This window comes from Enoplosus armatus, chromosome 4 (genome assembly GCF_043641665.1).
Source record: "Enoplosus armatus isolate fEnoArm2 chromosome 4, fEnoArm2.hap1, whole genome shotgun sequence".
NCBI lineage: Eukaryota > Metazoa > Chordata > Actinopteri > Centrarchiformes > Enoplosidae > Enoplosus > Enoplosus armatus.
Genome location: NC_092183.1, coordinates 5,923,149 through 5,937,412, shown reverse-complemented (window position 1 = coordinate 5,937,412; position 14,264 = coordinate 5,923,149).

Here is a 14,264-nt window from a genome sequence, read left to right as displayed (position 1 = left end):
CCCTTGCATGCATTATTCAAAAAGAAAATGTACCTACTTGTACATAACAGTATGTGCGCATGTGTTTCTGTGTGTCTAGTGCATACAGTATTGGCTACATATTGGTGTGTGTGTATGTATATGTGCTCCCATCATGTCACTCAATGTCACATGCAAGTTCATCAGGAAATTACCTGTCACCATGGGAACTCGATGATCGGCGTGGAGGGCTCATGGCTGCCTCTTGAGGGGGATTTTGAGTGACGAATGAGAGAGCGAGAGATAGAGAGACAGGACAGAGAGATGGAGACGAAAGACATGGAGAGAGTTTAAAAACACACTAAAAATTCACCGCTTTAAGACTTGTACGAATACATGATTACATTCACTGTGTGTGCTGCTCTTTAAACACAGCAGGATTACACCGACACACTTTAAAAGGAACTGTACAGTTTAATATTAATGTCTTCAATGTCTCACACATGCCCAGTTGATGGTGTTTTATTATTCATAGTGTATATTCTGATAAAATGGAAAGTAGCATTTCAAGTGGGTCAAACAAGTATTAAATACCTATGTATTTATTGAAAGCACCCTAGAGATATAGGCTTTAATGTCTGCAGCCATGGTGAGGAGGGATCCCCTTATCAAGGTGGTGTTAAATCCATTTTCTGCACATTAAGCAACACAGGGAGAAGAAAATGATTTCATAAATAGGACACTGACATTTCTTCCAGACCTACAATGTATGAATGTATGTTCTTTCTGGCTGAACATGATGGGCTTCATTCAAGTGTACATGTTTCTACTTGAGTGAATCAATATGCTGCTTATTTCACAGATGGCTTTACATGTCCAAACACATGATTTATCTGTGTATCCTGTTGAGATTGCTTTGATTTCCCTCTAAAGCATCTACAGAGGGAACAATAAGTGGGTAATACGGAGCTGTGCATTTTTTTGCGTGTGGTCATCATAGTACAGCGTGGGCAGCCTTGAGTGGGCTAATAGCACCCAGAGACATGCTCTCCCTGATTAACAGTGAAAGCAGAGACCCTCGGGAAGCGCAGACAGAGGAAAGAGAGTGGGGAAATCACAGAAAATTAGTGCACTGGTGAGGAGAGGAAATGAAAGGAGATGAGAGGAAAGGAAAACTGGAAATAAAGGAAGTGAGGGGAGAAATGTAAAGACCACACTGTCTTCAATGCATCCTTTACTTGAGGGGAAAGGAGAAGTTCACATGGCCTGGATGACAAGATTAGAAAAAAAAAGTAAGAGTAAAATGAGCCTTGCCTACTATTAAAATCCAGAGTCTGCAACCTTTGAGAGCTGACTTAATGGATGAGGCAAAGTGACCACAATAATAGGGGACAGAGTTGCTCCCAGCAAGAGACTGTCTCCACTTAATGGAGAGAATACCACAAATTCAGACCAAACAAAGCAGATGGAGCGAGGACAAATACATGCTGGGCATAGACAAAATTGGTCAAAAAAAAAAATAAGACCCAGGGTGAATCAGAACCCACAATCAAAAAGTGTGCATAGCGGATGGCCCAAAGTAGTTACTGTACAATGCAGAGAGCAGTTACCAGCAGAAATATCTAAACGTTATGAATGTTTTGACAATTCAACTTTTCATCTCAGTTTTCCTTATGGTTACACAAAATGAAATTTGTCATTTGGGCAAGGGTTCATCTCTGAAACGCAGCGATCATATTCAAAGAAAAGTTTGTAAGTGACAACAGAAAGTGTAAAAAAAAACCTACTTAAAAACAGACATATTCAAGAGCAATTTTGGTCTCTAAGAAAATGGTCGTGAGAGTTTCATGTACTGCTGATCAACCAAAAACATCTGCAATTAAGTCCACTATAAAAATTAGGGTGACACTATGCAAATAGCTAGCTAACGGATAGGAAGATCACAGTTAATTCCCATATGAGCACCACTGTAAAACTAAGCAGTAGGCTATATATGGTACAGTAAAAAAATATGATAAAAGATACAACAAAACTGTACCACAAGCTTAGAGGTATCATTGAACTTCAGTAAGAGTTTATCTAAGAGTAACACAAATACCAATTCCCTTTAGAACAGCTTGAATGGCAATGTTATGACCTAGAGATACAGTAACAGACAAGATACAAGGTGAGTAAACTTAAAAATGAGCACCACACTCACTGTGAGTAAAGTCATAGGCTAACACTACCTGGGTTGACAAGGGCCAACTTCGTTTACCTGGCTGTGTTCCCGTTCCTGACCGAGGTCCCATCATCGTAAACATAGGCTGGGTTTAAATACCCTCCATACACTGCCCATACAGCGTTGCCTGTGTGACAGAGGATGTTTCCCATCAACGCGCCCTTGCGTAAGCTCTGTCATCATTGGAAAATGGTAATTATAAAGGGGAGGGAAGTCGACTCCAGCGGTCGGGGGCAAACAAAAGTCCAACGGACTGAGCTTAAACGTTCGGATAAATCAAATCGATCCACAGTAGATCCTCTTGGCGACAACCACTGGTGCCGAATAAGCTAGCTTTCTATCAGTACAACTAAGCTCGCGTGGTGTTTTATTTAGGTTTATGAGAAAAATTAGTCCCGGTCGTCCGCGCTGATTGGCTGACACACCTTCGAAACCGTTGTAATTTATCTCACACCTGACCGGTCATTTAAATATCAATGCGCGAGCCCCAAACCGCCGCCAATACTGAGAGACTTCATTGTCGCTTAGCAACAACTTTTTTGCTATTGTTGACGAACTACATCGCTTGGCGGAAGGAGAATGACTTATTATGTTCAGTCGGATGCTGTGGATTGTAAACTTGATTTTCCTCTTGCCTTCTTCTTTATAATTAGCTCGCAATCACGTGGAACCGTTTTCAGCTGCTTTAATGTCCCAACCTCTGGCCTAAAATCACTGTAAGTACCGCTTCTTCTGGCTGCCTCCGTTGCTGTCATCTGCAATATAGCTTAGCTAACACTGGCTAACGCATCTAAAATAAGGACATCATGTAAGCGCACTTCACTCCCTGCTGGTCTCCATGCTTTCCTGTCAGCATCAGCATCCTTTCGTCCCCAGGACGGAGCAGGAGGAGGGCGCTCATTTGCCAACTTGAAGTCACCTACGGGTGCCTCGCCATCTACCGGACAACTTTGAAATGATTCGGTGTCTGCTGAGGAAACTGATACGTTTGATGCTGACAGGAAACTGATACGTATGATGCTCACAGGAAACTTCTCATAAAAAAAGGCTTTCAGTGAAATTAATAAACCTAATGATAGATACCATTTGCCAAACAATGTTATCTTTGTCTCTAGACTGTGGCTTTAAGTCTAGACAAATAAGAGTTCCTTCTCTTTTGTAAGCAATGTTTAATGGTGTGAAATGCTAGTGATGATCCAGTGTATGCACAGTGTGTCCTCATCAGTCAGAGTCATCTGGTGGTAAGAGGTGGAAAGTGCAACTAAGCTACTATATGTACTTGTGAATGAATAAATGAACCAGCGTAGCAGTAACAGTTACATATCATTCAGTAAAAACACAAGTACATCTGTCAGACCCAGGCTTTAAATTGCCTGTAGACATTTGCCAAAAAACATTGCATTTGAATTAGACCACAACAGTCCCCAAATGAGTTATTTATTCATTTTTCTTCCCAATTTCCCAACATCAGTGATGGAGTATACACAGTACAGTACATGCAAAGTCTTCACAATTCACAATCTCCTACTAGGCAACATATATTATTTATTTTCTGTTAAAACATACCTGCAACAGCTCTGTCCTCTGCTATTTGCCTCATAACGGTCCCCCTCATATTGAAAAAAATATTCATTCTGTGTGTAAAGAGAACGGGTGGGAGACACAGCTGGCTTGTGTATATCTCCGGAAAAGACGTGTTGCTCTGCGCGTTCCTTGTGCTCAGCCTCTCCACATTTCAGCCCATTATTCTCCAGAGGAAAGAGCTCGGAGCGTCATCGCTTTAAAGCCCACACAGCCACTTATGCTTTCCCATGCCAGCAGTCAGATTTCACTCACTCACTTGTCTCACTCAGGATCTTGGTTCCCACATATTTCTTTTCCACCACTTGATCCAGCTGATATTGTTATTTTACAACATATTTGGTTTGTCTTGCCTATTAGTGAATGATAACACAAGCTGAATGATGATATATGATGAAGTAATTTGTCAATGCTGAAGGTCATTTACGATATGATAGCATCACACATATTCACAGAAGCTGATGTACAAACAAAATGTAGTGATATGATGAAAAAAAAAGCAAACAGTCTGTAAAACACACCATTACGCCATATCATTATGCTATATTACCTGGCCATATTGCTATGTTACTTTGAAAACATTCAGTACACTTTCTCTACTTCCAACAGCCACCTGAGTCTCACCTTCAAATCATCCTTGTGCAACACATCAAGGTTAAATTTACTTCTTTCATCGCAAAGTAGTAAGTGACAAAAGACTGAATATTTTGTCACATACAAAACCTGCACATTCTTCAACCAAACACCTGCAATATTTCCATTTTTACCGCCATCTTTTTGACTCATACCTGTTACTCCACATCAGAAATTAATAACTACTCAAATTCCAATATTTACAAGTGCTACTTATGCATGATTTTGGAAAACACTATAATCTTTGTCTCATGTTTAACATTGTAATGATTTTATCTAATATTATGGTTAGTGCTAGACCGATAAATTGGCCAGGCTGATCAGCCAATATTTTCTTATTACATATATATGTATTACATACATATATAAAAAATCCCAAATATCAATGCCTGTATCGGACTCAAGTCCAGTAAATCCAGTATAGGTCTGGCTATAATTACGGTAGTACCATATTCAATCTGTATTGGAAAGCTGGGAATGAATTTTTGGGGGAAAAATACAACCTGAAATGTATTTGCCGCTGATTCATCCCTATAAACTAGGTCTGTTTTGTAAGCTAGAGACATAAAAAGACCCATAACTTTAATGGTAACCTGGTAGCCTATAATGTGCTTTGATTAAATGCTCGCACTCATTTTGTTGCCAGCTTTGACTAATGCAGCAATGTCTCATTTTGGAGTGAACTCTTCAATTATTCAGTCATTACGCTGCCTTACTTGAACCATATCACAATGTGTCCTGGAGCCTGGCGCACATCCATTAGGCTATTTCTCGCTTACACCTCTGTCCTGTTCATATAATGTGAGCATTGTCGAGTCTCAGCACAGCAAAGCCACTCTCCCTCCTGGATGCTTGCTCTTCATGCTTCCAAAGTGTCTAAAAACAGATGGAGAGGGAAAGACAGAGCCAGAGAAGCACTCAGATTTAGTTAGCAGCCTGAAGGCATATATAATGTATAGGAGCCTTACATGGTGCATGAATCATAAAGTGACTCTATGAATTTGTCTGGCTGTAAGCTGCAGACTTTTTTTGATGTAAAGTATTTTTGTGCTCAGCTTGAAATTCATTTGACAACTGTATCATAATGGCAAGATAGACTGTAATCTGTAACATTAATTAATGTAATGTTACATTTAAATTTTAATGAGTTGGAGTAATTACTTTGGGTGATAAGGCTATTCTCTTTTTCCTTATTCATCATATCACTTTTTAGTGAATGTTTTGCATGACTTTGACCAAAGTCAGTCAACATTCTTTCCATTTTACAGTGTTTGCACCACACTGCACCCTGTTTCATTTCACACACAAGTATGATTGTAAATAATGTAATTAATATTTTATTTAATTTCTTCCTGTGTGATCTGATTATACCAACAACTATTCTATTCTATACCTATTCCACTATGTTATCTAACTCAATCTTACTTAGTTAACCCCTTTCTGTTGTTAAAAACACAGTGTAGATCCTAGTATATTAAGTTTTGGCTGTAAGGTTAGATACACACAATATATTGTATGTTTTGTACTACTGTATTTAAGTCTTGGTTATCCCAGCACTTTGTTGTGTCAGTATTTAAGCTGTTTCCATGTGAATAGATTACACATAATAATGCATAGTGTCTCTCTACTGCTAATTGATATAGCACAATAGTGATTCAATTCATAGCCTGTTTCTTAAAAGCATAAATACGTTATGGCTTTTATGTTTCCTGCAAACTACATTAAAAGGGAATGGAAACAAAAATAAGTGAGAGCTTTGGGCATTATTTGATATTATTGATATGATATTGAATGAAATTTGTCACAACAAAGAGCACTGAGCAGCATCAAGGATGTCACAGCACTGGTTTTCCTCTTACCTCCATGTGTTGGTTTCATGACAGTACATTTCTATTGTTTTCAGATTGGTGACACCATCAGAGCCTCCCACAGCCAGCAAGGCCCCATTGAAGACTACAAGGGACATCTGAGGCACAAAACACAAGAGTGAATATAAAAGAATTATATAAAATTACATCAACAAGTGAGTTTAAATGAAATAGATGTGACATATTCTTTTGCCCAATTTTTTCTATAATATTGCAAACCAGCCAAAGCAGTTTCATTAAAGAGTAAAACAATTACACTGCGCCATCATATTTTTGTAACAGCATAATTCAATAGTTTTAGCATACAATGCACAAAATATGTTATCAATTCGCCTTTTAGCATTGCTAGCAGCATGGCTCAATGGATAGCAATATCGATCAGTCGATGCACCATTTTGGTCCAGACTGAAAGATCTCAATAACTATTAGATGGATGACATTTTGTACAGATATTCATGGTGTCCAGAGGATGAATCCTCATGATTTTGGTGATTCTGATCCTGATCCATGTTTTATCCAGCGCCATCATCAGGTCAAAATTCTAGGTAAATAAATACTAGGTTTATGACCAAATCCCTGCAAAACTAATAACATTCGTATCAGCCTCATCTGTACTTCATACTCATCTGTGTTTGGTACTAATTGACAAATGCTAGCATGCTAACATGCTAAACTAAGATAGTGAAGATGTTAAAGATTATCCCTGCCAATCCACCCACGGCATGCCAGAAAAAAACAAGTTACCAGTATTTCCTCCGTTATTGTATTCTTGTGTAGAGAAATCTTTAGACTGCGATCAAAAAATAGTAATAAGACCTTAAAACCTCTACAGAAATATTTTGGGCAATCTTTTAAGGATGTATGTCCTTCCCTCAGTAATGTCAGTTGTATTACTTCTCTCCATCTTTTCTGTTCTTCTCATTTGGATGTAAAAATAAACTGAACCTTAAATCAGAGGGGAGGCCTGACATCTGACGTGTCTTAGTGATCCATTACTCACGTTGTCCCTCTTGCTCCTCATGCGTTTGACAGGAGTCCACCTCATGGTGTCCGGGTTAAACCTCTCAACAGCACAGAGCTCCAAGTTGAGCTCGTCTTTGCCCCCAGCCACATAGATGTGTCCCAGGTAAACGGCGCAGCCGGCATTCTCCCTGGGACTCAGCATGTGGGCGCATATCGACCAGGCACCGTCTACAGGGTTGTATCGCTCCACTGTGGGACATTTAGAGGATAGCAGAAGTCAGAAGATGCCATATATACCATATAATACACAGTATGAGTAACACTACCTTACAGACAGCCAGTGTTTATATTTATATACAAAAATGTCCTGGTTATATTGATCTATAGCAATTTTAGATGTGCATAAAAAGCTTAAAATGTCTGTCAGAAAGCAAGATACAAATGATATGAGTATACTGTCTATTTAAGTCTCTTTAAAATTAGTCCTTGCCTACAAAAATGGTTGAAAATTACATTATTTTCATCCATTTTGTAAGCAAAGACTGTGAACTTGATGGGAACCAAAAAAGGTTGTGGGAATTTTACCGACGTGCACTTCTCACAGACTGAAATAGCCAGTGACAAGTGACAGCACAACATAACCCTTGTTTATCTTTGGCAAGGTCAGGGGGCTTAAGAATGTGTGTGTGTGTGTGTGTGTGTGTCTGTGTGTGTGTGTGTGCGTGTGCGTGTGCATGCGTGTGTGCTACTCATAGAAAATAAAAGGTCAAGCTTGTCGTTATGTGTGACTTAAGTCCTGCCACACGTCAAAAAGCTGTCAAAGGAAGCTGAGATTTTTGCAGATATTTGTGGGAACAAGTCAATTCACAAAATGCCTCCAAGCACAAAATAACAGTTTACTACTTGTAAGTTGCATTCTTCTTTAATTTATTATTCTTTTCAAATGTGTACTACTTTGTATAATTTGTGCCTGCTATAACACCACATTAGCACATAAAAACTCAACAAGTGCTGGCAGACTATTAAAAATAAGTGTATGCAATTAAATTTTAAATTGCGTTTTAAAATGGGAATTCAAAGAAGAAGAGTTTGAAGAAAAATGTATCACCACTAATTCTGAGAATCAATTAATCATTTAAGTCATTTTGATGAATGAATTGACAGATTAATCGATAATAACAACAATCTTTAGTTACAACCTTTAATGAAACATTGGTTGAATTTGTGAGTGCCTGAGGTTTGATGTCAAAGACAGTCTCACCTGAGTTCAGAGCCATATCACCATCATTCCCTCCGATTACATACAAGTGACCCTCCAGCACAGCAGCCGCTGCTCTGGTGCGTCTGGTCAGCATTGGTGCCTGTTTGCTCCATGTGTTCATTTTTGGATCATACCTAGAACAATGAAACACACATTGGCAAGACCAGTTTAACAAATGGTCTGTCACTCAGTCATGATTTTGCATAACTCCATTTGTCATTTCTTTGTTCCTTCCTCTGAGTCAACCACTTCAGACTGCTGTCAAAGTAAAGTGAGATGTCAGGTAATTAAGATCATTATTACTGTCATTCTAGATATATGTAAGATACTCAGCCTACTCATTCCACTTTTATTTTATGTCATGTTATGTTATGTTTCATTGTCAAAGGAATCTTAGCTTAAGCTTTTCTCCTAGTTGGTGGTGAATGAAAGAAAAATGAAAGAGAAAACCAAAAACCAAAAGACAAACCCTTTGACTGCGGGATTAATAATACATAGTAGTGCCACTTAATGTCGATGAGGTGTCTTGAACATTAATTAACAGGATTCACAGTTCATTTTGTAAGACATTGATCTTTTGTACAATCCATGCTACAGTACCTCTCCACAGTATTTATGGCAGCAATGCCGTCATGTCCACCAATAGCGTACAGGTATCCGTCCATCGCCACCAGACACACTCCGCTGCGGGGGCTGCTCAAGGGTGCTACATCTGTACTCCAGCTGTCTGTGTCTGGATTGTACCTGCCGTGATGGAGGTCAAGGAGCAGGGATGTCAAAGTGTTGATGGAAAGTAAAATCTGGTGCTGGTAATAACAGCTTGAGCAGAACCAACACACAAGCTTTTCATAGAAACTTCTGTTTTTCAAGTGTTTTGTATACTTGCAATTGTGTGCTTTTGAGGAACACAGACATACATTCACACTGAGAGGAAGTATTTGAGTTGTGTGGGCATCCGTGTAAACATCTGCCATCTCTCCACCGGAAGGTCATTAAAAATGGTTTTCACTCCATTCAAAGCTATTAGATGAAAACCCACATCCCCCAAAACAACACTTCCCTCTAATTGGCAAATCTTTGCTCGAGTAGAAAGTCTACAATTCTCCCAAAATGTCACAACAGCACTGTAACTGCCCCTCAGAGATTAGGTAACCAAAAAGAGAGCCAGCTGGTTCAGGCCATTAACGGCTGATCAATCTGGAGCAGGTCTTTCCCCACTGGTCTGCAGCCAGCAGGGGATGATCATTATGGGGTAACTGGCATTCAGCTAAGGAGAGTCTGTCTGTGGGAATTGGGAACAGAGCCAGCTCCTTCGAGACATCTGATAGAGGAGGAGGAGAGGAAGTAGGAGAAAATGTGCTATAGGAGAGCAGAGTATGTGTGTGTGTATATGTGTGTGTGTGTGTGTGTGTGTGTGTGTGTGTGTGTGTGTGTGTGTGTGTGAAAGAGAGTTTATTTTTTACTTTCTCGACCTATGAGGAATAGATACCCTGGCAACATGAGAAGATGAGGAAAATCCTGCAAAGTGAGCATTTTGGTCGCTCACTAAAAAGATGGCTTAAGGTTACAATTTAATGTCAAAAGGTCTACATCTAATTTCTGCCTTAATGCTGACCTCTACTGTTCAGTGATGTAAACCACAACAAATATATTATCGCTCTATCCCACACCAAATCTAGTAATCTAAATTTAATATTTTTAAAGAGGTCTGTTTGGCCATTTTGGGTTAAATTTGGGCCTCCTGAATTATGATTTCCCCTGTGTATCTGTAATTCTTCACTGCCAGGAATATGGACATTTTTAATTTGGATATTTTCCTTTATAGTCAGGGTTGATTTACAGTCAAGTGGAAACTCTATCGTGCAGCCAAGTCTTTTGGCCATATAAGTCCATCCTATATGTTTTGTGCCATCATAGTGCTGCTGCTATCTTGGTCAGGACTCTTATGTAAAAAAGATTTTAAAACTCTAGCCCTTTTCTTTTTTAAATACAGTTATATAAACAGTAGGACAGAGGCCTTTCCATGTACAGTAGCACCCCAGATTGAACCATAACCTCAGGTCAAGATTCGTGCCACAGCATATTTACCCCCCCCCCCCCAACCCAGTGTCAGCAATCAGCAACAAGGTCACAAGTCGCTGGCTGAGAGCCCTTTGCTGTCTCCACATGGCATCTACATTACATTTACATGATTTCATCCTCCAGAGAGCAACCTGGGAGGAATCTGTTGAAAGACCCTGACTGTCAGAGCCAGGCAGCTCTTACTTATTAAGAGATGACTGCTATTTCAAGCTGTCACCCCATCTCCAACATGCTTGCTTTCACTTTCTCCCACTGTGATAACCGCTGTGAGGTAATGAAATGTCAGTTTGAAACACCTTATGCCAGGAAATCTACCAAAAGAAACAATTTCAATTATAGCCCCTCATGAAGTCAGCAGTTTGATGTTGCATTTAACCGGAACATGAAATTCAACGGAGCATGTGACAAGACAAACAAAATCTGTACAAATGATGATGTGAGGTTCTTACAGCGAGAAATCCTTCACCTGAAAGAGTGGGGAAATATTTGAACTTATTTCATAGTGTGACATTTTGAGATAAAAAGAGTTGCCAAATTAAGACCACTATGCACAAACTTTTGGTAAAAGACATTTTGAAACTGTACCGTCTCTCACCTCTCCACACTGCTGTAACATCGGACATTATCTTCTCCACCCACTGTGTAGATTTGGCCATCCAGTGTGCCCACAGCCACATTGCCACGATTTTTGACCATGCGTGCTGCTGTTCTCCACTCGTTGTACTCAGGACAGAACTGTTCTACCAAACAGGATGGGTCGTCCTGGGTCCATCCTCCAACTACAATAAACAAAACAGGGCACTCATTATTTCATTACAATTCTCAGTCAAAACATATCTTCTGTCTCCTCTCTGCTGGTGAGCACCAGGCCTATCTCTCTGGTGCTGCCAGAAAAATGTCACTAATGTCAATCCACAACAGACAGTAGCAAAACACGTTTTATGGAAACAAGACAGTAGAAGATGTTTCTTTAACATAACTTCATCGTCTGACTTCTTTTCATCATATGTCACTTTTTGTGTTTCTCTTACATGCAGTAGAAGCAGTAAACAAGGCATGGATCCAATAGTATTGAGCTGTTTTGACTGGTTTCCATGGTGATCCTTGGCAGAAAGAGGTGTGATCCAGTAAAGTGAAATATCACCAAGTGAGCTCAAAATTATAAGTAATTTATAAGACTGCAAAAGCACAGATGGGTGACAAATTAATGGAAAAAAATCAACATTAAGTGTCTTAGCCGCCACGAGCATCCAGAGCAGCTTCGATGCTGTTTAGGCAGAGAAGTAACACGTCTCTGGAGCTCTACTGGAGGGATGAACACCATTCTTCCAAAATATATTTTGTGTTTTGATGATGGTGGTAGAGAGTGCTGTCTAACATGTTGCTCCAAAATCTCCCATTCTTTTTCAGTTGGGCTGAGACGTGCTGATTGCTTAGGCCATATCATTTGATTGACATCATTTTCTACTCATCAAACATTCACTGTTGAGGTTTCTCCTTTAATTTGTCAACTGTCTGTATGTTATTAATGGTCTTTGTTTTATTGAGGGTTCCAAGCATCCCTCCCTTTCTCAGACAAAATGCTCAGCAGCCTTCTTAAATACTATAGATGCTGAATTCAATCACACAGTATGTAGTCCTGTCTTTGCACAGCAGCTTTGTGTGCCCGGTTTCTTGCACCTGAAGGCTGATTCATGCTGCCAGCCTCTGCATGGAGGGGATGTGCAGTTGTTCTGGAGACACTAGATGAAGGTGTAGTTTATACAGAGAGTCACTCTCTGTGTTGTCATGACTGGTTAAGAATTGTTGGTGGTGGTACCTATAATAACTTTCATTATTAACTGTGATGTAGGTAATGATGGAGACCTTTGACAGGAAACTAAAGTTGTGTAAGAATAATACGTTAGCTAGCCGGCCATCCATTAAATATTAACTCTGTAGTACGTGCTGCTGACCGGAACAAACTAGAGCAACTACAGTAAAAGGTGACCACAGTAGTCTCTAGACATTATGGTATACATACAGAGAACATAAGATCCAGCATAAGTTGGTCTTTTAAGACCACGATGTGGTGAAACAGATGCATTCATTTAATGAGCATCGCATACATGTTTACTTAATGAAATGTAGATAAAAATAGGCCTTTTTCACAGAAAACATTCAGTTAAGCTTCCTCAGTTTCACGGACCTGGTATTGTGCACGCTGACTCACTGTCACACTGTCCTGAATTACTGGGACTCTTGAACAGATCCATTGTTATTAGTAACACCTGTGTCTGTTGTGAAAAAGGCCTGTTCCCCAAAGATTTGTAGCAAATCAACTCATTTTAGACCATTTAGTCACAGCAGTTTTAAAGGGTTACTCCAACAATTTTGTATTGGAAGCTTCTAAAAAACACATTAAATTAAGAATGGTCAAAATTGATGCAAAAGAAGCTGAAATATCCCCACTGTAAGCTCCAAACACCCTAGATCCTACAGGTACATTTCCCATGATGCAATTCAATGATACATTTACATGCACACCCATTTTCCACTATTATTCTGAATATGACAATATTCAGAATTTGATATGGGACATGTAAACAGCATATTCTGTTTGGATATTTAGATTTTAGCATTTTCTGATTAAGACGTAGGATATGCTGATAATATTCGAGTTTCAGGAGCATTTTTGGACATGTATACAGCGCATTCAGAATATGCATTTTTACTACAGTTTGCGACGCACGGCCTCAGCTCTGTGAGTGTAAGCACACCAACTAGCCAACAGTTTGCAAGGCTGGTGCTCTTTTTCTGTCCTCACAGAACCAGAACAGCTTCAAATGCAATTCACCAATGCAGCAACTGACCCACAAACATCATGTCATTGAAGACGTCTTTGGGGGGAAGTTTGCTGAGCCGCCTTCGAAGGGAGAGGGGGGTTGCCATACGGCGATGGCGGTGGGACCCTCCTTTGCGCGCTTTGATCAGCATATGGCGGGACTCTGGTTCCTCCAGGGCCGCTCTACAACACACAGTGACAGGGTAGAAATGAACAAATTGCAGTGACTATGAGGTCACGGCTTGCTCCATTCAGCAATTGTTATCATTAAGAAAATATAGAGATACAAAACATGTTCATTATAAGAAATTCTTTTATTTTTAGGTCCCTATCATTATTGACAAAGTACTATAATAATTTGTACTTCTCATTTAGAATTAGCTATTAACTTGAAATAGGATTTGCACAATTCATTATAAAAATATGTGCCACACAGTCATGGTATCACCTCACACTGTGCTAATTATATTGCAGCAATTATACATAGGATGATGCAAAACACGCCTCAAAATCAACTTTACATGTCTGAAATGTACCAGCACAAAGCCTCTGAATCAGGATTAATAATCTTACCCTTGTTCATTGTACACCCCCATGTTTTATCTCCTCAGTACTTTGCTCAGGGTCTGCAGTCGAGATTTGTGCTTCTGCCTCAAAGCAGCACCGTCGTGTCAGACAGGTCTCTGGCCTCCTTTATCAGTACACACCGCTCTGTTCCCTGCAGTCTGTCCTGAAACGTCTAGCTGTCACAGCTTTCTGCTCTGAAGGTTATTGTGCTTGACTGCTCTGAGACATAAAACCTCCTGGCCTTAGCAACACCACCAACCCCCACACAACTTCCCCAAGTGATTCATCCCACCATCCCTGCCGCCT